The following is a 22617-nucleotide window of genomic DNA, read 5'->3' as shown; positions in this document are numbered from 1 at the left end:
CTTGTTTATCCTTTCGAAGAACCAGCTCTTGGTTTCATTGATTTTCTGTATTATTTTTTTGGTCTCTATGTTATTTATTTCTGCTCTAATCTTTATTATCTCCTTCCTTCTGCTCACTCTGGGGTTTTCTTGTTGCTCTCTTTCTAATTCTTTGAGTTGTAGAGTTAGCTGATTAACTACCATTTTTTCTTGTTTTTTGAGATAGGCCTGTAGAGCTATAAACTTCCCTCTCAGGACTGCTTTCATTGTGTCCCATAGGTTTTGGATTGTTGTGTTTTCATTGTCATTAGTTTCCAGGATGTTTTGAATTTCTTCTTTGATTTCATTGGTAACCCAATCAATATTTAATAGCATGCTATTCAGCTTCCAGGTGTTTGAGTATTTTGGGTTGTTTTTATTGCAGTTTATTTCTAATATTATGCCATCGTGGTCTGCGAAGACGCTTTTTATGATTTCAATCTTCTTGAATTTGGGGATACTTTGCTTGTGACCCAATATATGGTCTATTTTTGAATATGTGTCATGAGCACTTGAGTAGAATGTATATTCCGTGGCACTGGGGTGAAGTGTTCTGAAGATGTCTATTAAGTCCATCTGATCTAGTGAGTCATTTAGTATTGCTGTATCTTTGCTGATTGTTTGTCTAGAGGACTTATCCAGTGATGACAGTGGTGTATTAAAGTCCCCTACTATGATTGTATTGTTGTTGATCTCTCCTTTGATATCTTCCAGAAGATTTTTTATGTATTTGGGTGCTCCTGCATTGGGTGCATATATGTTTATCAGGGTTATATCTTCTTGTTGTATTGATCCTTTTAGTATTATGAAGTGGCCTTCCGTATCTCTTGTTATGGCCTTCACTTTGAGGTCTATTTTGTCCGATATAAGTATTGCTACCCCAGCTTTCTTTTCTTTTCCATTAGCCTGAAAGATATTTTTCCATCCCTTCACTTTCAGTCTGTGTGAGTCCTTTCTAATGAGGTGGGTCTCTTGTAGACAGCAAATGTATGGGTCATGATTTTTTATCCATTCAGCCACTCGATATCTTTTGGTTGGAGCATTTAGCCCGTTTACATTTAAAGTTATTATTGAAAGGTACTTGTTTGTAGCCATTTCTTTTTTTGTGTGTGTGGCTGTTTTCTTTCTGGGATTTTTATTTCTTCTTTTTACACCAGTCCCTTTAGCATTTCTTGCATTGCTGGCTTGGTGGTGATAAACTCCCTTAGCCTTTTTTTGTCTGTGAAGCTTCTTATTTCCCCTTCAATTTTGAATGATAGCCTTGCTGGATAGAGTATTCTTGGATTCAGTCCTTTGCTTTGCATCACTTTGTAAATTTCCGTCCATTCTTTTCTGGCCTGATGTGTTTCTGTTGAGAAATCATTTGATAATCTAATGGGAGATCCCTTGTATGTAACTTTCCGTCTCTCTCTTGCAGCCTGTAAGATTCTCTCTTTGTCCTGAACATTTGCCATGGTAATTATGATGTGTCTTGGTGTGGGTCTTTTCGGGTTCACCTTGCTTGGGACTCTCTGGGCTTGTGTGACTTTTTTCTTCCCCACCTCAGGGAAGTTTTCTGATATTATTTCTTCCAATAGGTTTTCTAATCCTTGTTCCTCTTTCTGTTGTTCTGGCACCCCTATTATTCGTATGTTGTTTCGTTTCATGTTGTCCCAAAGCTCCCTTAGGCTCTCCTCCTGTCTTTTAATTTTTTTCTCCAACTGAAGTACAGTTTGGGTGTGTTTTGCTTCCCTGTCTTCTAATTCACTAATTCGGTCTTCCGCTTCTCCTAGTCTACTGTTGATACTTTCAATGGTGTTCTTTATTGCAGCTATATCGCACTTCATTTCTTCTTGGGTCTTAGTTAAGTTGTCGATTTTTTCATCTGTTTCTTCTTGCTTCTTGGATAAGTTGTCGATTTTTTCCTCCATCCGGTGTATGCACTCTAGGACCCTTATTCTGAATTCTTTTTCTGTCATGTTGTATGCCTCTGTATCACTTAGCTGCTTTTCTGGTGAGTCCTCCTTTTCTTTCCTTTGGGGATTTCTTTGTCTACCCATGTTTGATCTCACTGACGTATATAGATATTGAGTCGTTCAGTGGCTGCTCCCTAGGTGGCAGTGGCTCCTCGGGCTGTGGTTGCTCCTTGGGCGGTTGTGGTAGCAGCTGCTCCTCTGTTGTTAGCGGGTCTTCTGATGGGTGCTGTTCACAGCTGTTGTGGCTCTTCTGGCTGGTGGAGGGAGGCTTCACCCACAGCAGCTGTTCCTCAGACAGAGCGTGTGGAGATCAGAAGGCCGCTGTTGCTTGGATCTGCTGCGTTGATTTAAAGGCACAAAATACAACACAACAAGGCACAACGTACCAGGCACTGAACACAAATGAATTACGGTATTAATAACCCCAAATAAAGATGGCCACCCAAGCTAAGAGAGTTGGGGGGTAAGGAAGAAAGAAGAGAAAAAGATAGAGAGAAAAACAGAAAAAAAGAGAAAAAAAAAAGAAGAAGAAAAAGAAAAAAAAAGAAAAATAGAATGAAGTAGAAGAGGGGAGGAGACTATTCATATGAGGAGAAAACTCCGATAGAACCGCCACTAATCCCAACAAATTCCAGCAACGGATCTCTGGAGTGAATACAAACTACAAACAGCCAATAATATCAAGTGAGGCAAGGGAAAGCAGAAGCACAAAAATAACTGGCCGGGGGTGGGGTGGGGAGGGGGAATGGGAGACAGAAAAAGAAAAAGAAAAAGCAGAACAACCTCACATACAATCCTTAAAGAAAAGAAAAGAAAAAAAAAACACAATATACTCAACAATCGAGCAAGCAACAACAGAACAATAGAGAAAAGGAGAGAATAAAAAGTTTGGATAGTGAAGAAAGATAAGGGAGAGGTGGATAAGGATTTAGATCAGGTGATTGAAAAAGGGATATATAAGTAGGGTGAAATTTAGACAGGGCGTATGAAGAATAGGAAAAATCTAAAGCAGGAATAGGGTAAGAGAAACAGGACAGCAAAAGGGGAAAAGTGGGGAAGAGAGTTTTAGCACAGCAGCACAATTGAGGTAGAGGAAAATGATGCTAAAGGAACGATGAAAATAGAATGGAGAACCTTAGTCCCAAAATAAAATAAAGAGAAAATAAAATGACACTTTAAAAAAAAATGGTAAAATGGCAGCAGTAATAATACTGGTTAAAAATAAAAATGTAGTAATTAAAAGGGTAATATCAGGTGATGAAAAAAGAAAATAAATGGTTTCTTAGTTAAAAGGTGAAACAATTAAAAAAATAATTAAAAAAAATGGGCTGTAATGAAGGTGCTTCAGATCTTCTGCTCCTCTTTTTGGCACACCAGGTATTCAGGAGAATGTTGAATTTTCCTCTGATACACTGTTCCTCTGTGTTGTAAGCCACAGTCCTGATTTTAAGGCAGGCTACATTGGTTTCCCAGACAGCCCTTATCTGTATTTACAGAAGAGTCAGTTCATGGCTCTGCCTCTGGGTGGCAGTGCGTCGGGATTGACCTCCGAGGGTATAGGACCTCTCTGACCAGGTGTTCTCTATTGTACCGGAAGCTGGTCTGGGAATGTCCTCCGCCCAGAGCTGGTTTTCCAGTAGTCACTCCCCGCTCTGTTTCCCAGGCTCCCCCAAAACAGCCTTCCCTTACAAGCTCTGTGACTGACCCCAACTGGGTAGTCCCTTGCACTGGGTTCAACAATCAAACGCACAGATTTAAGAGCCTGGGAAGTTGTGCGTACTCGCAACGCTTCACCTTCCAAATCTGCGCGAAGTCTCTGCGCGCGCTCTGGCTCCTGGCACCGAGTAGCCGGCAAACTGGCGTAATCTGAGGCTGCCCGTTTGTGTCCCGTCCAACTGTGGGCTTATTTATAGCGTTCCCTTCTGCCAGCAGCCCTGGGGGTGCCCTTCCACACTCGTGGGTCACGCTGGCTCCAACGGCCGCGGTCTTTGTGGGGCGCAGAGCCCCCACCCCCCTGCGCGCGTTCCACTCTCCAACCTAAACTGCAAACCGCACCTTTGGGGAAAGTCTAACCTTTCTGTGGGGAGAAGCCGAGTTCCTCTGAGTTCACGTAGTCGCGCTGCTTGAGAGCCGTTGTTGCCGGGTTAGTAGCTGGTCTCTGGATGCCGGCGACAGTCACCCAAGATGGCACGGTCTCCGCGGCTGTGCCGGCGCACCTGGAGAGGTTTCAGCCTCAGCCTCTAACCGTTCCCTTTATCTAGGATTTCTCTGTCTTTCCTGGCTGCAGACTGTCTCAGCTGAATCTCCTCTGCTTATTCGGGCTGTATGCCACCCGCTTCAGCTGCCCGCCCTTATCTGCTCCGGGACAAGGCACCGACACGTCTGTCTAAACCTCCGCCATTTTCTCTCCCCCATAAAATTATTTTTGTTGCTACTTCATAACTGTAATTTTGCTACTGTTATGAATCATAATGTAAATATCTGATATGGAGGATGTATTTAGGCGACTCCTGTGAAAGGGTCGTTCGACCCCCAAAGGGGTCGCAACCCACAGGTTGAGAACCGCTGATCTAGACAGAGTTCCTACCTGAGAGCTTCCATTTTCTTGGCAGAAGTTGGGAGGTGGGACTGGAGGGGGGGAGGGTAAAGGTTGGGTGAGAAGGGCACAGAGCAGAAGGACCCCTACAAGCTTTGCTGGGGAGCTGGGCGTGCCGGGTGGACACCTGGCTGCACTGCATGGTTTCCTTCTGCCACCCTCCCTGGGACTCCCACTGTCTTCAGTCTCTTGCTTTCCTTGCTCTCCGAGCTGTTAAATTTTGATTGGGACCAGAATGGAGAGACTTTAAAACCTGCTGTGCAAAACCTGGAAAAGAGGAATCGGAGAACTTCTTCCAGAATGCCATGCTGCCTCCCTGAGGAGTACCGCCTCTGCCTGTGGCCACAGCCTGGACTAGGGACAAAAGGCTGTCCAGGCCCTAAGCTGTGTGGACCCGGGCAGGCTGTGGGACAGCTCCCAGCCTGCTGTCTTCATCCGCCAAGGAGAGACAATGACAGGAGCTGGGACAGAGGGCAGTGTGAGCCGAAATGAGAACGATGCAGGAGAAGCTTGCGGCACAGATGGCGGCCACCATCAGGGTTCGTGTGTTCGCTGCTGGGCTGCCAGCACGGGGCACAGCGCTTTGCAACCCTGCTATCCTCTGTGACCGGTCACGCTCTGGCCTCGTGCACTGGAGTTGCCCCTGTCCCCTTCATCTTAATTCCCTCCTAATGGCCCTGGTGGTGAGAAGATCTCAGGTGTCACGGGCTGGCGTGGCGAACGCCCCTCCCACTCGGTGTGCGTCTTCTGGGTGCGGCAGGCCCGATACAATTTCACGTATTATTTGGGCGCATTCACTGGGGTTATTCTGAAAGCATGGCTTTGTGAGGCTTCTGGGAGCCTGGCTGGGAATTATGTAACTGCTTCGGTCGGGTGCACTGAAGCCGGCAGAAAATTTGCTGGGAAAGCTGGTGAAATGGAGCTGCTCAGGTTCCCCGAGGAGAGGAGGCGGCTTGCCTCCCTCCAGAGACGGAAGAGAGGCTGAAGCACAGTTTCATTAGCACCACTGTCTCCTTTACCCAGCATGTTCCGGCCACACCGGGCATTTTATTTTCTGCCTCAGAGCCTTCGCACATGCTGCTGCTTCAGAACGGAATGATGTTTCTTCCAATCTTACCTGGCTGAGTCTTACTCGTAATGAGTCTCAGCTCAAATGTCACTTCCTGATGGAGAGGAGAGCTTTGTTGCACTGCTAACCTGAGTCAAACCCTCCTTGTGCTTGGAACTTCTCAGGAGGCAAAGAAGGAAGCATGAAGAGTTACAAAGGCCTTGTCAGAAAGGAGAGGAAATGCTGGCTCCTCACGGGGAGAGCTTTCTTTGGCACCGAGTTCCTCCATGTGGCCTTCCTTGGGAATCATAGACGAATGTGAATGGCAGATTGCCCTCCACATCAATCAGGTGATTAAGGGTGGACCAAGTGGACAGAAAATTCCAGCAGGTCCCAGTCTCGGAGACCTCTATGGGAGGAGTTGGCCAGGGAAGGCTCCACCGAGGAAGTAGTGAGGCCTTTCCCTTGTGGCTGGGAAGGATCTGGAATAACTTGGAGAAAAGACAGCCTGGGCAGGACTTGAGGATTATGGGAATGAAAGCGTGAAAAAGTCCTAACATGTTGCCCAGCGCGTAGTAGGTGCCTGAAATAGCTCAGTTTTGATTTCTCTAGTCCCTGGAGGTTAGTGTTGGTCTCGGTAACACACGCCTCTGCTATGGTATCCAGTGTGGCCTTCGGGCTAATCCACAAATAGCCCCCGCCCACCTCCTGTGCCCACTTCCTCTTGTTTTCAGTGTTTCCTCTAAACATCTGGCTGCCTCACCATCATTTCCCCCATCATAGACATGCAACAGAGGAACAGGCATTCCAATAACTGAAATAGTTTCTGTTCTCCCAGAAACACAATATCCAAAGTTTTCTGTCCCACACACTCGAAACATTTTCCTGTAAGCATTTTGTCTTCAGAAGCATCTCTGGGGTACTATGTTGGGGCCAACTTCTTTAAACTCTGCAGCAGTGAGTGAGCCACATGTCTAAAGAGCCCCCCATCCACACCAATATTTCCCCTTCTGGGGAGCTCTAACCTGCACAGGGGTATTGGCACTGTTGCTGTATCTTGGGCAGCCACTTTCCTGAACCAGGGAATGAGGTTGATCCCCCAGCAAGGATAATATTAGAGAAAAAGTAACTCCTCAGGTCTGTACCGCATTTCATGATGCTGATGCAGCTTATCAATGCCAGGAGTCTCCAGGTTCACGAGAGATGGACAGAGGGCCTCTGGACACTGCGAGAGCCGGTGATGGAGCCTGATCATCTCCCCACCAGGTAGTTGGTAAACTCTATACTGCCAGGTGTCTTGGTCACTTCCTATTCATAGTTCATTGCCACATCACAAGAGGTTTCCTTAACGGCGACTATCTTTCTGTCTGCAGCACAGGAGGCCATGGTCCTTGAACAGCATCCTGAGGTAGTCAGTAAGGCCAAGGCCAGACAAACTAGCTGGTGGACACCGAGGGGCAGACAGTAACCTTCAAAGATGGGCACACACTGGGTAATCGCAGCACCTGAGTTCACCACAAAGCCAGTTGTGAAGCCAGCAGTAAAGAGAGCCAGCACCCCACGGATAGGCATAGAGAGGCAGCAACCCCCACATACTCAAAAAGCACTTCAGCGATCTGTTGTCCGTTGGCCAGTGGGGTCAGTGCTGGCTCAGTCATCAGGACAGGGCTTTCGCTTCAGGTTATGGTCATGGATCTGTTTCCACATGACCTCCAGGGCCCCTAGGAAGTAATGAGATCATGCTTCACTGGGCAGCGGATGGACAGTGAGCTTCTCCATCCTGTGCTGGTCACCCCCACAGGGCTCCAGCACGCCCTCTGCACCCAGCTCTGGCCTTTCGTAGGGCAGATGTGTGGGTAGAAGAACTGGGGCTCCTGGGATCCAGCAGGCCCCCCTGGACAACTCCTGAGCCTAGTGTAGCACCACCGGTAGCTGGTAGTAGTAGCTCTCGTGGCCACACCACCACCTCTGGTTGATGGCCAGGCTGTTGGCCACTTCTGCTGTCCTGGCTGCATCCAGGAGGGCGGAAAGTTTGTGGCACAGCCCTTGCGGAGTGCAGGGGCCATACAAGGTTCCAGTGTTGCACGGGGACAACCGGCCTGGAACACCGTGTCACAAAGGCCTCCCCTACCAAGGGCCCACCGCACCGGCGACACAGTGCGCTCTGAAGTGCCGCTCATCGTGGCCTCACGGCGGCTTCTCCACTTCCTCTCTATCCACTCAGACACTGACCACCTCTGGCCAGCAGGGCAGGGATTAGGAGGTGACAGGTGAGGGGCTGAGGGCACCTGGAGCGTGAGCGGCGGGTGAGGGGCTGCTGAATTGTTGGCAGTGGGTGCAGTTCAGTCCTGGGCCAGCACCTAACCTTTCTCCGGCCAGCATGTAACCTTAGCCACCGGGTTATCGTCCGAGATGCTGAAAGGGCAACAGAAAACCTGGCTGCACGCGTGTGGGAGGAAGTGGGGAAGTGGCAATAGAGAGAGACGAGGAGCTGGACAAGTTCATTTAAAAGTCTCTTCCAAAAACATCTGACTTCGTTTCTTTACATTGTCAAGAAGGCTTTTAAAGCCCAGCTGCCTCTTATTAATCCTGTTTGGGCTGCTCCCCTTCCCGCCAGCCTTGCTCTCGGCGGTGCCAGCATAAACGGCCTGGTGGAAGCGGAGGGCACGCCGAGTGACGTCAGCGCCAGGGTCTGGCCCTCAGATCTCAGCCCAAGCAGCTGAGAACACAGCACCTTGGTCTCTTTCCAGGGAGAATGTAAAATACTCCACTGGCTGCCCTAGAATGCTCGCAAGGCTTGGGGGGACCCAGGGGATGGCATAGGGTGCCTACTCTGTATGGCCCTTGGGGTGGCCTATAGACACCAGGCCTACCAATAACTCTCAGCACGAAATAGGGAAAGGAGCACGAGATAGGGAAAGGGTCTTGGGGAACACAGAGCCTGGGGTTTGAATGCAGACACTCACAGTTGTGTGATCATGGGCTCGCTACGTAGTCTCTGAACAATGTTTCTGCAAGAGTATGATGTGAATGGTAATACCAGTATCCACCTAAGAGGGTTGTGGGATTACAATATGTTTCTTTATGTAAAGAACCCAGCACATACAGGGTCTGGTGCATCATAGAGGCTCAAAAATGTTTTCTCGCTGCCTCCCTTCGTCCTTTCTTCCCTTTCTCCCTCCTCTTCCCTCTTCCTCATCCCTCCTTTTCGGAGAAAGCTAACACCTGTCTGTGGGAGTGGGGTAGGGGTGAAATCAATGAGGAACATGCCCTTTCTTGTTGTACAAACCCCCAAAAGCTTTGGAATCAGAGGAACCGGGCACCTCTGGAAGGTGCGGTACTAGGAGGAGGCAAAAACCAGAAAGGCTGGTGGAAAGCTTGCACAAAGAACACCTAGTGCTCATATTCATTCTCCAGGTCACCAGGCAGCTGCCCCCCTGCCTGCTGCTTCTCCATTCCCCCATCAGGTTTGTGATGTAGCCTGACACTTGGCAACGTGCTGAAAGCGGGCACTTTGCCCACTGAGCAGTGAGACCCCGTAGCCCCTTCTCCTGCTGAGGCCGCTCAGTGTCGGCAGCCAGGTGAGGGGACCGGACATGGTATTCTGGGAAAGTTGGTGCTCCAGGCAAAAGACCGAACAGAATGATGGATCCCCTCAAACTCTGGTGGAGTTTGCCTGGCAGTTGGGCCCTGCCCATGCATAAAGAACCTCTAATGAATGTTTAGTTCCTCACCATTAGGTCAGAAAAGAAGGGGCTAAGCCTCACTGAAAATTTGAGGCAGGATTATGATGGTTAAGATGGAGACCCTGACAAATAAGTGAATGGAAAGACAAAGGCAATGTAGGGGAAATAATAAAAATTTAAAATACACTGATTAATGCCATCCAAGAGATAAAGAGGAAATACATCTATGAAGTAAAAACAGAGTGTTATATAAAGAAACATTCAGAGAATAGAAAGGGGCTTTCAGAAGTTAAAATATGATAGCAGAAATTCCAAGTCTATAGGTAATGCTGAGAAGACCTCCCAGGGTGTCAAACTAAAAGACAAAGTTAGGGAAAATAGAAAAGATGGGAAAAGTAGAGAATTAGTCCAGAAGGTCTGACATCTGACTATTAGGAGCTCCAGAAAGAAAGAAGAAAGAAAATAGAGGGGATTAATTATCAAAGAAATGGGAAGAACATTTCTGAAGTCCTGGATTTCTAGTCTGAAAGGGACCAGTGAATGGCTAGCATAATTAATGAAGAACAGTCCTCATGCAAAGCACATTATTATGAAATATCAGGACCCTGAAGACAGAACTTTCCTAAAGCTACCAGGGAGGAACGCAGTAGGTTATATACAAAGGACCAGGAGTCAATGTCATAAGACTTCTCAACAACTTGGAGATGGTGTAGCAACACCTTCAACATTCTGAGGGAAAATGATTTCCAACCTAGAGTGTTGCTTCTAACAAAATGATCAATTAAGAGTGAAGGTCTCAAAAAAAAAAAAAAAAGTGCCTTCCTTGAATCCCTTTTCAGGAAAACTATTTAGGATGTTTTGCAGCAAAATGCAAACATAAACCAAGAAATAGGAACACTTAGAATCTAAGAATTAGAGGCAATAAAATCTAGGGAAGTAATTAGTGGGATGATGGTGAAGGGAAGCAAAGGACAGCAGTCAGGTAATGGCCTGGAGAGCAATCCTTCCATATGAAAGTGACAATGGAAGGATTATATGAGAAAAAACATTTCAAGTAGTAGATTTTCTGTTGTTTTTTTGGAAAGTGAGGGGCTGAATTAGAGGTAGATACACAGAAAGATAGATTGAAAAAAGAGAGGTAATTATGTAAAACAAAATGTGTACAAGGAAGTACAAAGTACACTAAATCTATGAAAAATATATAGATATATTGATATAAATACTGAATAATAACTTCACCACTAATTAGATGTAACTATAAGGGGAGAATGAAGGGAGAGGAAAGGGCTGTTTGGGTGGTGAGGGGCTTGTAAAGAGAACTGAACATTCATCTTCCATGGTAGGAAGATAAAAGATAATCTCAAAATTTAAAAAGTTAAAATACATAGGCTATTTAGAAAAATGGGGTTTACAAGCAAGTATTTTAAAAATTATTAAGCCTTATAGCATTGTTTGACTTTAAAAGCTATGCCTATGCATCACTTTGATTAAAAAATGGGAAGTGAGGAATGTTTATTGCACAACTAGGCTGTGAAGACCATCAACTGGAAGTAGGGTCTTGAGTCATGGCAACTTCTTTTTTTTTAAGATGGGAGAGGCTCAGGTGCATTTATAAGCTATATTCTAAGGGGAAGGATCCTAGAGAGAAAAAGAGAGAGAATTAATGCTGCAGGCATACGATCTAAAGCAGAGGTAGGTAGATTAACTTTAGAAGAAAAGTCCAGGGAAGGAAGGGTAGGTATGGACACAGACACATTTGGGAAACTGAGAGACCTCCCACTCAAGGGCATCAATTTTTTTTTTTTTTTTTTTTTTTTGTAAAAAAGGAGGCATAATGTTATCAGAGTGAAGACGTTGTTATGGAGATGGTTTGAGGAGAGTGTTAAAGTTAGGGTTAGTGTTAGTATTAAAAAAATGTTGGAATCATTATTACCGAGATGATGGGCCCTGGAGCAGGTATCAGTGAGGATGGAAACTATGCATTTGGCAAAGCTTTCCAGTTGTGAATTTTCTCTAGTAATCTCTGCAAACCTGGGGAACATGCCTGGTTGGGATATTGGGGTTTGCTAGATGAGTATTGAACCAGGATAGGACAAAGAAGCTGAGGGTGATGGTGAGAGGGGGTTGACATTCTGCTGCACAGGGTCTAGACTAGACAAGGGAGGAGGTGAAGTGGAGAAGTGTGAACAGACTTGGAGAAAAAGCTTCAAGAGCCTGGGGCACTGTGTGAAGCTGGAGAGTAGAGTAGGAAGAGAGAGCAAAGGAGCTTCAAGGAAAGGGTGTTTTCAGTGGAGGTAGGACCTAGAGTCTAAGAGGCTAACATTTTGGCAGCTCCCATGTGGACAGTTGCCCTGGGGGCAATGATTCCAGAGTTCAGAGTGGGTTGTCCCCCAGGATCAGTGCAGTGCTTAAGGTAGAGATAGCCAGTTTCCAAAGTCTGATGAGTGTCCTGAGAATTACTAGGCGGTGAGGACATGAGTGCTAGAAGGAGAAGCAGAGAGTGGTAGAACCAGATAGCATGATAGTCCAAAGGGAAGATCAAAACTCATAATGAAGAGCTGGGACAAATCTAGAATATGGGACATGGAAATATGTGCACTCCATGTTCTAGAGGGCTAAGAGGAAAATGATATCCTGACAAGGGTCAGCATCAGATGAGGCAAGTTGATGGAGGGAGCACCTTTCAAAGATGTAGATGGGGTTCCCAGGGGGTGTAGCATTGGGAGGGAGGTTAGCAGGAAGCAGATGAGTCAACTGTGGAGCAAAGGAGGATACACTATGGGTGGAGGTCTAGGATGGATGATAGGCATGGAACCCCTGGTTTTAAGGACTTTGATTTAAAAACTCTGATGCAGAAATGTTTTCTTTTATTGGAAGAGAAGCAGACCTCCAGATGGGGAGAATGGTGGGGAGAAGGGTAATGGGTAAAGCATTGCCTAAATCTGGCCCCAAGGAGCTCCCAGCATGGAAAACAAGCACGTCCTACAGATGCCAGAGAGGAGGGAGATTCTGTGCTGCTGAGCTGGCTGGATTCCAACCAGTCCTCTCAGTTTAATACTTTTTAAATGGCTAACTCAAAGCTAGCAGCTTCTGATCGGCATGACTAAGCTCAGCTTACTCAAGGACAGGGTGTTTCTAAGAATCTTGTCTTTCTCCAGGACTAAGGTCAGGCTGGGAATATTAGGATGGTATTTTCTGGAGGTGGGATTCTAGTCGAGTGAAGTTTGTCATCTTCTGGAACATGGAGCCTCTTAAATTTACTCTTTGATTCCCAACATTTAGTATCTTCCAGGGTTTACTTGACAACAAACCACCTTTCCCCCACCCCACTCCCTGCCTCCTGAGCCCCACTGGAGCTAATCATACAGTTGGGTGCATTAACACCTACAGATTCACAAGGGCTTGCTTCCTATGTTATCAAGAAAAACGGAGGCCCAAAAACATGACTTTCTTGTAAACATTTCCAACGTTCCCCCAGCTCTACTTTCCTTGCTATTTTCTTCAGTCTTAGATCTTACTTGTGCTTCACATTCAGGTTCAAAAGCTTTGCCAGTGGCTATGGCCATATCGATCACAGCTGGCACTGCTGTTTTAATCACCTCCCCCCCACCCCCCACCTTGATTCTCCCAAGCTTGGTTACTGTCTTCAGTCTTTCCCTCTCAGCAGTTCATTCCTCTCAGTCTATAAACATAGTTAATTCTCATTCTAAAAACACAAAGGTCCTCCGAACTCTCCCGTGATCTCTGCTCCCCCCGCCGCTTAGCCACTTCCCTCTTCTGAAGACTGTCACTGACATTGCTTTTTTGATGGCAACCATGTCTTCCTAATGGCTGTGTCCAAAGGATTTTCGTGTATGTCCTGAGTTTTCTTTAGCTTTCCTCTGAATCTAACAGTATTGATGACTCTTACTTTCTTAAAGTATGATGCTTTTGGCTTCTAGAACTCTACAATCTCCTGATTTTTCTTATACCTCTCCAATCATTTATAAACTGTCTTCTTCAGGAGCTCCTCTTCTTCTGTCCACCTTGTCAGTGTTTGTGTTTCCTTGGGTCGTGTCCTCTGCCCACAGCCTTTGTTCCAGGAAGAGGTCATCCAGACCCAGGACTTCAGTTACCACCTACATGCAGGCAACTTCCAGGTCTCTTTAGGGAGCACCAGATGTACATATTCCACTGCATTTCGACTTGAGTTCCCACAGACACCCCAATTCAACCTCTTCAACACTTGACTCATGTCCACAAACCAGCTCTATCCCCAGGAACGTGAAGGCCACATGTGTCCCTCTCTCACACACATCTAAACAATCCCCAAGAACTGACAAGTTTCCTTTCTAATTAATTTTTGAATTTGTTCCCTCAATTGTTACCTTTCAAAATTTTTATTGTAACAATCTCTTGACTTCTCTATCCCTTAATCCTGTCCCTCTTAAATCCACTCTTCACACATCTGCCATGGTAATCTCATTAAAACACTAAGAGCTCCACATTGTCTACAGGAGAAAGTTCAAGCTTCTCAACACAGAATGCAAGGCCCAAACTAGCCTCTGCAGACCTTTCTGCCTCAGCAGCTCTTCCTTCCTTCCCACCTGCCTCACGGTTATGCTCTAGCAATACCCGCTACCTCAGCATTCTCAGCCCATGCCAGGCTTTTGCTTTTGCTTAGATTGTCCTCTTCATGAAGATGGTCCCTTTTCCTTGCCTGACCCTCCTTTGAATAATTCACACTCATCCTTTAAGATCCAGTTCAGGTGAACCTTCTCCAGGAAGCCCTCCTTGAGCCCTTAGACTGCTTCTGCCCAGAGTCCTCCAGAGTCTGTATACATGAGACACTTGGTGTAATAAAAACAAGGACTTTCAAGGAAGACTCACCTGGATGAAAGTAGGAGCCCTGGGGCCTTGGACAAGATACTTTCAATTTTGAGCCTCAGTTTTGGGGATGATAATATCATTTAATTTATGAGGATACTGGGAGGATTATCTTATATAATGTATTTATAGTGCCAGATATATAGTAGGCACTCAGGAAATGGTAGCTATTCTTATTATTTGCATCTACATTATTGTCTCTACCACAATATTTTATATAATCTGGGTGTAGAAGGGATCTCTTTTCATCCTTTCTAACTGTTATTAATGCATGAAGGATTACCTGGGAATCTAGTCTTACTGCCTCTTGGACACAGGGCTTTTCTAAGCAACTGTCGCTAATTAATGGTGACTTTACCTTGTGGAGAGGTGGACATTGAGGAGTAAGAAATGGACGCCCCTCCAGCCTGGGCTCTCCAATGCGACTGGGGCAGTTTCCATGTCTTCCTAGAGTTTTTTCAATCTTCTTCAGAACAAACACTGTATCACAGAGGAAAAATAAGAAGTCTTTATTAGGGGCTGTAGAGCTATCAAAAGAACAGGACAAAACAAACTGAATGGAGATTATATCTGTATCTAATTTGCGTGTTCCCTTGTCCATGCCCGGGAAGGGCGTTACAAATGGAAGACTTTGAAAAGAGGATGTCCAATGTGGCTGCTTCCTGTCTCCCAACCTATCATCTCCTCCTTTGCCTTCTTAATGTCCCCTAAGCCTGTGCTCCCATTTCTGTTCACAGCCCCACCCTGCCCCACAGGAAGTGTGCCCTGCCCTCCTGTGCTTCACAGATTGGAGTGCCTCTTGCTTTGGCTGGATGCTGATGGAGTTGTCCCAATTTTTTATTGCTACGGCTGGTTGGAGTGAAGATGGGCTCTAATTCTCAAAATATGGGTGGAAGTGTGTGCTCAGGTTTCAGTGTGATCTCCCCACCAGTTTAAACTAAAACCAAGCTCACCTTGCCAAGGTAAGCAACACAATTAAGGCTAATTTGAGGAAAGTCAATTCCTTCTCCAGTATCTTGCAAAACCAATAAAACCTACCATTAGTTTGTTAAGCAGCATTCTACTATGGTAGTTACAAATGCCCTCAAGTCTTGGCCAGTTGGCAACAGATTTTATTAGGTTTTTCTTAGTTTCAAAATGCCCTCTCCATGAAATGAAGGAGGAGGGGCTCCACTTAATGTTGACACATACAGTGATCTGTAATGTCTTACTGTGAGCTTCTTGAGAGCAGGGTCCCTGTTTTATTTATCCTGATACTCTCAGTCCCTCTCACAGTGCTGGCTGGCCTCACAGAAGGCTTTCTATGATTACCTGCCTGTGGACTGTGCCAAGGCACCCCAAAGTTTAATGAGAGTTCTCTAACCTTTTGTTTCTCTTGTCAGTCGTGTAAGTCAGGTTTAGAGCATAGATTCACATGGGTTCGCATCCAGCACAGGTCTCGCCTTCCTAGAGGTTCAGCATCAGGATGTGTGGGGCTTTAGGATGCTACATCAGGCATCCTGTAGAACATTTCAAAGGCAGGGGTTGGCAAGTGTTTATTTGAGGTCTTACCACTTGCTTGCCAATGTGTTAGATGCTGGAATTACAGGAGGTGAGTGAGAGATAGCTCTCCTAGAATTTACAACTTTGCTTGAAATTCTTAATCTCTAGACTGTTGGCAGGGTCAGTTTTAATAAAAGGAGGAAAACATGGTGTGATTTTAGAGGAACTCTCCTTTGCTCCAGCCTGATATTTAGAATGGACTTTAGAGTTGTATTATAATCACTTCAATCTCTTTTGTGTATAACCTACTGGACAGCTAATACATACTGGTGTTTAACACTCTTGTATGAAAAAAGAATTGAGAGCAGTCTTCAATTTTGGAAGAGGGAAGACAATGAAGCTCTTTAGCTACTGTGTTGGGAGGAAGGGGATAGTGCTAATGGGGGCAGGGATGGGGTCTGGAGGCAGTGGCTGCAGTGACTGACCTAGAGGAGCTAGCCAATACAGTGCAGAGTTTAACAGTCATTGGGACTTCAGTTCTGCCACTCATGAGTGGGTTGATCTTTGGAAACACCCGTAAAATTTTCATAATATAACTTTAAAAATCTACAATATGGAAATCATAATACTCCATTTGTAAGAGTTATTGTTCATTTCTTTCTCACCGCTACAATTTGCCTAGATCTATATGACTTGTGGGTAAAGGAATTATTCTCTGCTAAAATGCAAATACTCTTGGGTTAAGGTATAGAAAACTGTTACTGACCATAGGCATATTGGTAGGAATTAAAAAAAGAAAAAAACACCTGCGACCTTGGAAAATAGAGCCAAACTCCAGGAAATGCATTCCCTGCTAGATATGTTGAGAAGAGAGGATAGTTTGTTTTTTTTGAGAGGACTTAAGGAGGGAAGGAGGACTCTGCACATGGGATGAGGGGGTCCTGGAGTTTGGGATGGGAATTTGAAGCTTGCTGTCATGCCTCTTTCATAGTTTGGAAGGCTCAGTGCTCTATCTACCTATCTATCTATCTATCTATCTATCTATCTATCTATCTATCTATCATCTATCTATCATCTATCTATCTATCTATCTATCTATCTATCTATCTATCTATCTAATCTATCTATCATCATCTACCTACCATCTATATCGTCTATCAATAATCTATCTACCTATCTATTTCCTATCATTCATCTATTATCTCTATATCTATTTTTCAATCTTTTACATTGTTTGAGATCCTCATAAAAATAGAAGTTGCCAAAACCGGTTTGGCTCAGTGGATAGAGCGTCAGCCTGCAGACTGAAAGGTCCCAGGTTTGATTCCGGTCAAGGGCATGTACCTGGGTTGCGGGCACATCCCCAGTGGGGGATGTGCAGGAGGCAGCTGATCGATGTTTCTCTCTCATCGATGTTTCTGACTCTCTGTCTCTCTCCCTTCCTCTCTGTAAAAAATCAATAAAATATATTAAAAAAAAATAGAAGTTGCTTTTATGAGGATGTCTACTTCAATCAAAGACAGCATTTTTCCCTAGAGAGATATATATAGAGAGATAGAGGTAGAGATAAGGATAAAGAGAGACAAAGGAAGGAAGAGAAGGAGGAAGGGAGAGAGAGAAAGTAGAGGGGGCAGAGACAGGGGAAGAAAAGAGAGAGGAGGGGAAAAAAAGAAAAAAAAAGGAAAGGAAAGCTATATTTGATGGTCAATGTTAGATCAAGAACAATATATTCTATCCTGGTCTGAGAGCAACTTTTGTTCACTCACAGGTGCCACATTTTAAGAAGGACATTGGTAAATCTGAGAGTAACTAAGGCTTGAGAAGACAGTTAAGAAATTGCTGAAGGAACCAAGGATGTTTAAGTTGGAGAAAACCTAGGAACCCACATGAAAGGTGTTTTCAAACATCTGAGGCAGAGTCTTGGGGAGAAGCACGGCTTGTGCTCTGGGTGAGGGAACTCTGGAAAAGGAAGAGTCAGTGTCTTCTGGCCAAAGTCTCCCCCTCCCAAACCCCCCAACCCAGGTGCAGGTCATGGAGGTCTGGCTGGTTAGGGGTGCTCCTGTCTATGGGGAGTTAGGCTAAATGACTCCAAAGCTCTCTTCTGAGTTTAAATAGTTAACAACAACTAATTGCTTTGATGTAATGAGGCTTAGACCAACCTATTATTAAATACTACTTTAGACTCTTGTCATAAAAGCACTGGATATGCATTATGAAACATTTGGGAAGTAACATTATAAAGATGTAGAAAAAGTGAAATATATCATCAAATTTATTAATATTTTCTTATGTAGATTCTGGATTTCTTATTGTTTGTGGCAATAACTTCTTCCATCCAAGATGATATATAAAAACTAGCATTTGTCTTTTTGTTATGCTTCATTTTTAACTTTACTTTCATTAAGATTGGAGGCATTGCTTCAAGTACCTCCCCTCCACCTGATGGCTATTTGTTTGACTACATATTAAATATTTATCTTCTCAAAAAAACAACCAACCAACAAAACCCAAAGCAAAAACAAAGAAAAAAGATGTAGAAAAAGTATTGCTCATTTCCTACCTGATGATAACAACTACTGACATATTTGCTTTCAGTTTCTTTCTTCACATTCAGGCCAAATAGAGAAGCAGATGAAATCTGTTTGTGCTCCCGCCTTCCCTTTGGTTTCTGTGTTCTTCCTTTCTGCTCAACCTTCCTTCTCTCGGTTGCTTCATATTTCCTCCCACTAGCCCATCTTCCAACCTGCTCTTGAGAAAGGATCACAGTCCTTTTTAAAAATGTTTTGTTATGTTACATCAGTGTCATCTCTACCCAAAATATCTGCATTCTAACCCTTATTTTTGACTGTAGAAATAAAGGCTTTGTTCTCATTTGAGGTTATTCTTCAAGCATCAGCAGTCAGTGGGTAGAGGCAGGACTGAGAGATGCCAGGATCCTCCCATGAGTCCCTGAAATGATGATAATTATCAGGCTCCTGTGTGCCATGCTCCATACCAGCTAACTCCAGTCTTGACAAGTAAGCCATCATTTTTGCCAGTCAGGGCCCTTACTTACAAATAACAGAATCCACTCTAGCTAGTTTAAGCAGAAAGGGATTTATTAAAGAATGCTATGTACCTTACAAAAATCTCTGGGAGGGCTACATAGCCAGAGTGGATGTTATACAACTGAGAACAATGCATCCAGGACAGCAGCTAGGAGCCACACCATGGAACTGTTCTAGCAAAAACACCACTGCTGCCATCACTCTCCACCTGGCACAAATCATATTTGAGACTGGATCCAGAAGCTCCACTCTAGCTGTCCCAGAACCAAATACCTCCACCCCCACACTTGCCCCCAAATTATCTGCCTGCGCTCAGCCATTGCACAGGCAACCACTTTCTTTTTTATTTTTATTTTATTTTTATTTTTTTTGATTAATTAAATCTTTATTGGTCAGATTATTACAGTTGTTCCTCTTTTCCCCCCCATAGCTCCACTCCACCCAGTTCCCACCCCACCCTCCTCCCTCACTCCCCACCCACTGTCCTCATCCATAGGTGCACGATTTTTGTGCAGTCTCTTCCTGCATTCCCCTCATCCCTTCCCCCCCACCCCAGAATAGTCAGTCCACTCCCTTTCTATGCCCCTGATTCTATTATAATCACCAGTTCATTCTGTTCATCAGATTATTCACTTGATTTTTAGATTCACTTGTTGATAGATGTGTATTTGTTGTTCATAATTTGTATCTTTACCTTCTTCTTCTTCTTCCTCTTCTTAAAGGATACCTTTCAGCATTTCATGTAATACTGGTTTGGTGGTGATGGGCTCCTTTAGCTTTTACTAATCTGTTAAGCTCTTTATCTGACCTTCAATTCTGAATGATAGCTTTGCTGGGTAAAGTAATATTAGTTGTAGGTTCTTGGCATTCATCACTTTGAATATTTCTTGCCACTCCCTTCTGGCCTGCAAAGTTTCTGTTGAGAAATCAGCTGACAGTCGTATGGGTATTCCCTTGTAGGTAACTGACTTTCTTTCTCTTGCTGCTTTTAAGATTCTGTCTTTGTCTTTTGCTCTTGGCATTTTAATTATGATGTGTCTTGGTGTGGTCCTCTTTGGATTCCTTTTGTTTGGGGTTCTCTGTGCTTCCTGGACTTGTAAGTCTATTCTTTCACCAGCTAGGGGAAGTTTTCTGTCATTATTTCTTCAAATAGGTTTTCAATATCTTGCTCTCTCTCTTATTCTGGCACCCCTATAATTCTGATGTTGGTACGCTTGAAGCTGTCCCAGAGGCTCCTTACGCTGTCTTCGTATTTTTGGATTCTTTTTTCATTTTGCTTTTCTGATTGGGTGTTTTTTGCTTCTTCGTATTTCAAATCGTTGACTTGATTCTTGCTATCCTCTAGTCTGCTGTTGGGATTCTGTATAATATTCTTTATTTCAGTCAGTGTATGATTAATTTCTAGTTGGTTCTTTTTCACAACCTCGAGGGTCTCATTAGATTTCTTGTAGGTCTCATTAAGTTTATCTGCAGTTTCTAGAAAATTCTTGAAAAACCTTAAAAGTGTGGTTTTGAACTCTATATCCAGTAGTTTGCTTTCCTCCATTTCCGTCATTTGTGTCCTTTTTCTTTGTCTCCGCATTTTTTATGCTTACCTGTGTTGATACAGTGGTTTTCTGTGCTAAGTGTCCTCTAGGGCCCAGTGATTCAGCCTCCCCAATTACCTGAGGAGGACACTCTTGGTGCACCCCCTTGTGGTCTTTGTGCACAGTCTTGTTGTAGTTAAGCCTTGATTGTTGTAGGTATCACTGGGAGGAATTGACCTCCAGGGCAATTGGCTGTGAGAATCAGCTGTGTCTGCAGTGGGAGAACTTCTGTGCTGGAGACACCCCTCTGGGGCAAGACTTGCTTCAATGGGGCTTTGGTGCTCACTGAGTCTGCCCCCTGAGTGTGTCCTTTATGGTTCCATGGAGCTGCAAACTGGATGGTCCCACTCTGACCTCTGGGTTTCCTCGCTCCTGGATCTCTAGGGAGGTGCTAATCTAGCCTCTGCCTTAGGCTATCCAGCAAAAGCCTCCCTGCAGGGCTTGGGCGGGGCGGGTCCCACAGCATCAACAGGGCGGGGCTAGCAGTTATGGCTGCTCTCAGAGGCTCTGCTTCTCAGTGTCTCAGCAATCACTGCTAGCCCCTCCGAGAGAAAGCTGCCCTCGAGTTCCCACCAATGCCAGACAGTCCCGCTTCTCCCTTATGAGTCTGGGTCCCCAGAGACTCGCCCGGAACTGGAGCTCAGAGCCTGAGACTCCCTCCCAATTGAAAACGACAACCGCTCCCTCAGCCGCCAGCCCGCTCCTCGTGCGCCTCTGTACCTTAGTATTTTACTTCCGCACTGCGCCTCCTCTGAGTCTCGGTAGGCTTTTCTCTTTCCTTCTAGTTGTAGAATTTCCTCTCAGCCAGCCTGTGGTTCTGGGTGATGTCCGTTCCGTCTTTTAGTTGTATTTTTGAAGTGGTTTTGCGAGGCAGCAATCTCTGGTGTTTACCTATGCCACCATCTTGGTTTCTCCTTCGCAACCACTTTCTATATCCAAGTTTTGTGTGGAGCTGACTGGTCACTTGCCTGTAACTGTGCTACAAAGCAGGCTAAGATGTGTAGTGTTTTTTATTTTACTTTGGGAAGTTATATTAGAATTCTCCAAAGAAACAGAGCTGATGGCATGAAAATTATCTATCTATCTATCTATCTATCTATCTATCTACCTACCTATCTATATATCTACCTATCATCATCTATCTGTCATCTAACCACCTAGCTACACCCTTGAACAATGTGGGGGTTAGGTGTGCCAACATCCTGCACAGCCGAAAATTCACATATAACTACAGACATTTCTCCACATACACAGATTCTTAACCTTGAAGTTGATTCTTGAAAAATTCGGTTTTGAACTTATGGGTCAATTGAAAAAAATCCACCTATAAGTGGACCTACTCGGTTCAAACTGGAGTTGTTCAAGGGTCAGCTATACATACATATGGAGAAAGAGAGAGAGAGAGAGGGATTTGGTATATTCTGAGGAATTGGCTCGTGCTATTGTGGAGATTGAGAAGTACCAGGACCTTCTGTGTAAGCTGTAGAGTCAGGAAAGCCAATGTTGTAGTTCAGCCCAAGCTTAACTGCCTGAGAACAGGAGGCCTGATGGCATACAGAGGCAAATAGTGAACTCTCCCTTCTTCTACCTTTTTGTGTATTTGGACCCTCATCAGATTGGATGAGGTCCACCTACATGGAGGGGGGACAGTCTGCTTTAGTTAGTCTAATCTCTTCTGGAAATACCTCACAGACATACCTGGAAATAATGTTTAACCAGTTATCTGGGCATCCCCTGACTCGTTTGCATTGACACATAAAATTAACCATCACAAAAGAGACTTATAGCTGGAAGTAAGAACATGCAGGGAGGTCATTCCTTGGTTTATAGAGGTCACACAGATGAGTTTTAGGGATAAATACTAGGCTCAGAAACCAGAGTCTGAGTCTTTGATGTACCTCCTGGTGTCTTCCTGTGATCTTGGACTTGAGGCAGGATGGCATCTGCTTTAGTGCCGACTACCCACTCGTCCATAAAATGGAGCCCCAAGCAGTGGGCTTAGGCGGGTAATGTTTTATTTATTTAAAAATATATTTTATTGATTTTTTACAGAGAGGAAAAGGGAGGGACAGAGAGCTAGAAACATCGATGAGAGAGAAACACTGATCAGCTGCCTCCTGCACACCCCCCACCGGGGATGCACCCCCAACCAAGGCACATGCCCCTGACCGGAATCGAACCCGGGACCCCTCAGTCTGCAGGCCGACGCTCCATCCACTGAGCCAAACCGGCTAGGGTGGTAATGTTTTAATACACATGCCATAGTTTTCAGTTGAACTTTGTGCCTATTACATACTTGTGGCTTTTCCCCCCTAAAATCTTATTTAAATTTA

General features: G+C 44.8%; 1 pseudogene across 1 annotated transcript; it reads right to left on the bottom strand.

Annotated features, from left to right (window-relative positions):
• Nucleotides 1-6519: 6519 nt before the first annotated feature.
• LOC308519339 (actin-related protein T3-like) lies at nucleotides 6520-7797 on the bottom strand (annotated as a pseudogene). The gene is made up of 2 exons: nucleotides 7749-7797; nucleotides 6520-7662 (listed from the first exon to the last, which is right to left on the bottom strand). The product of its transcript is annotated as an actin-related protein T3-like (transcript).
• Nucleotides 7798-22617: the final 14820 nt, after the last annotated feature.

Source organism: Myotis nattereri (assembly GCF_964212035.1).
Source record: "Myotis nattereri genome assembly, chromosome: 5".
Lineage (NCBI taxonomy): Eukaryota > Metazoa > Chordata > Mammalia > Chiroptera > Vespertilionidae > Myotis > Myotis nattereri.
This window is presented reverse-complemented; position numbering and strand designations above follow the sequence as displayed.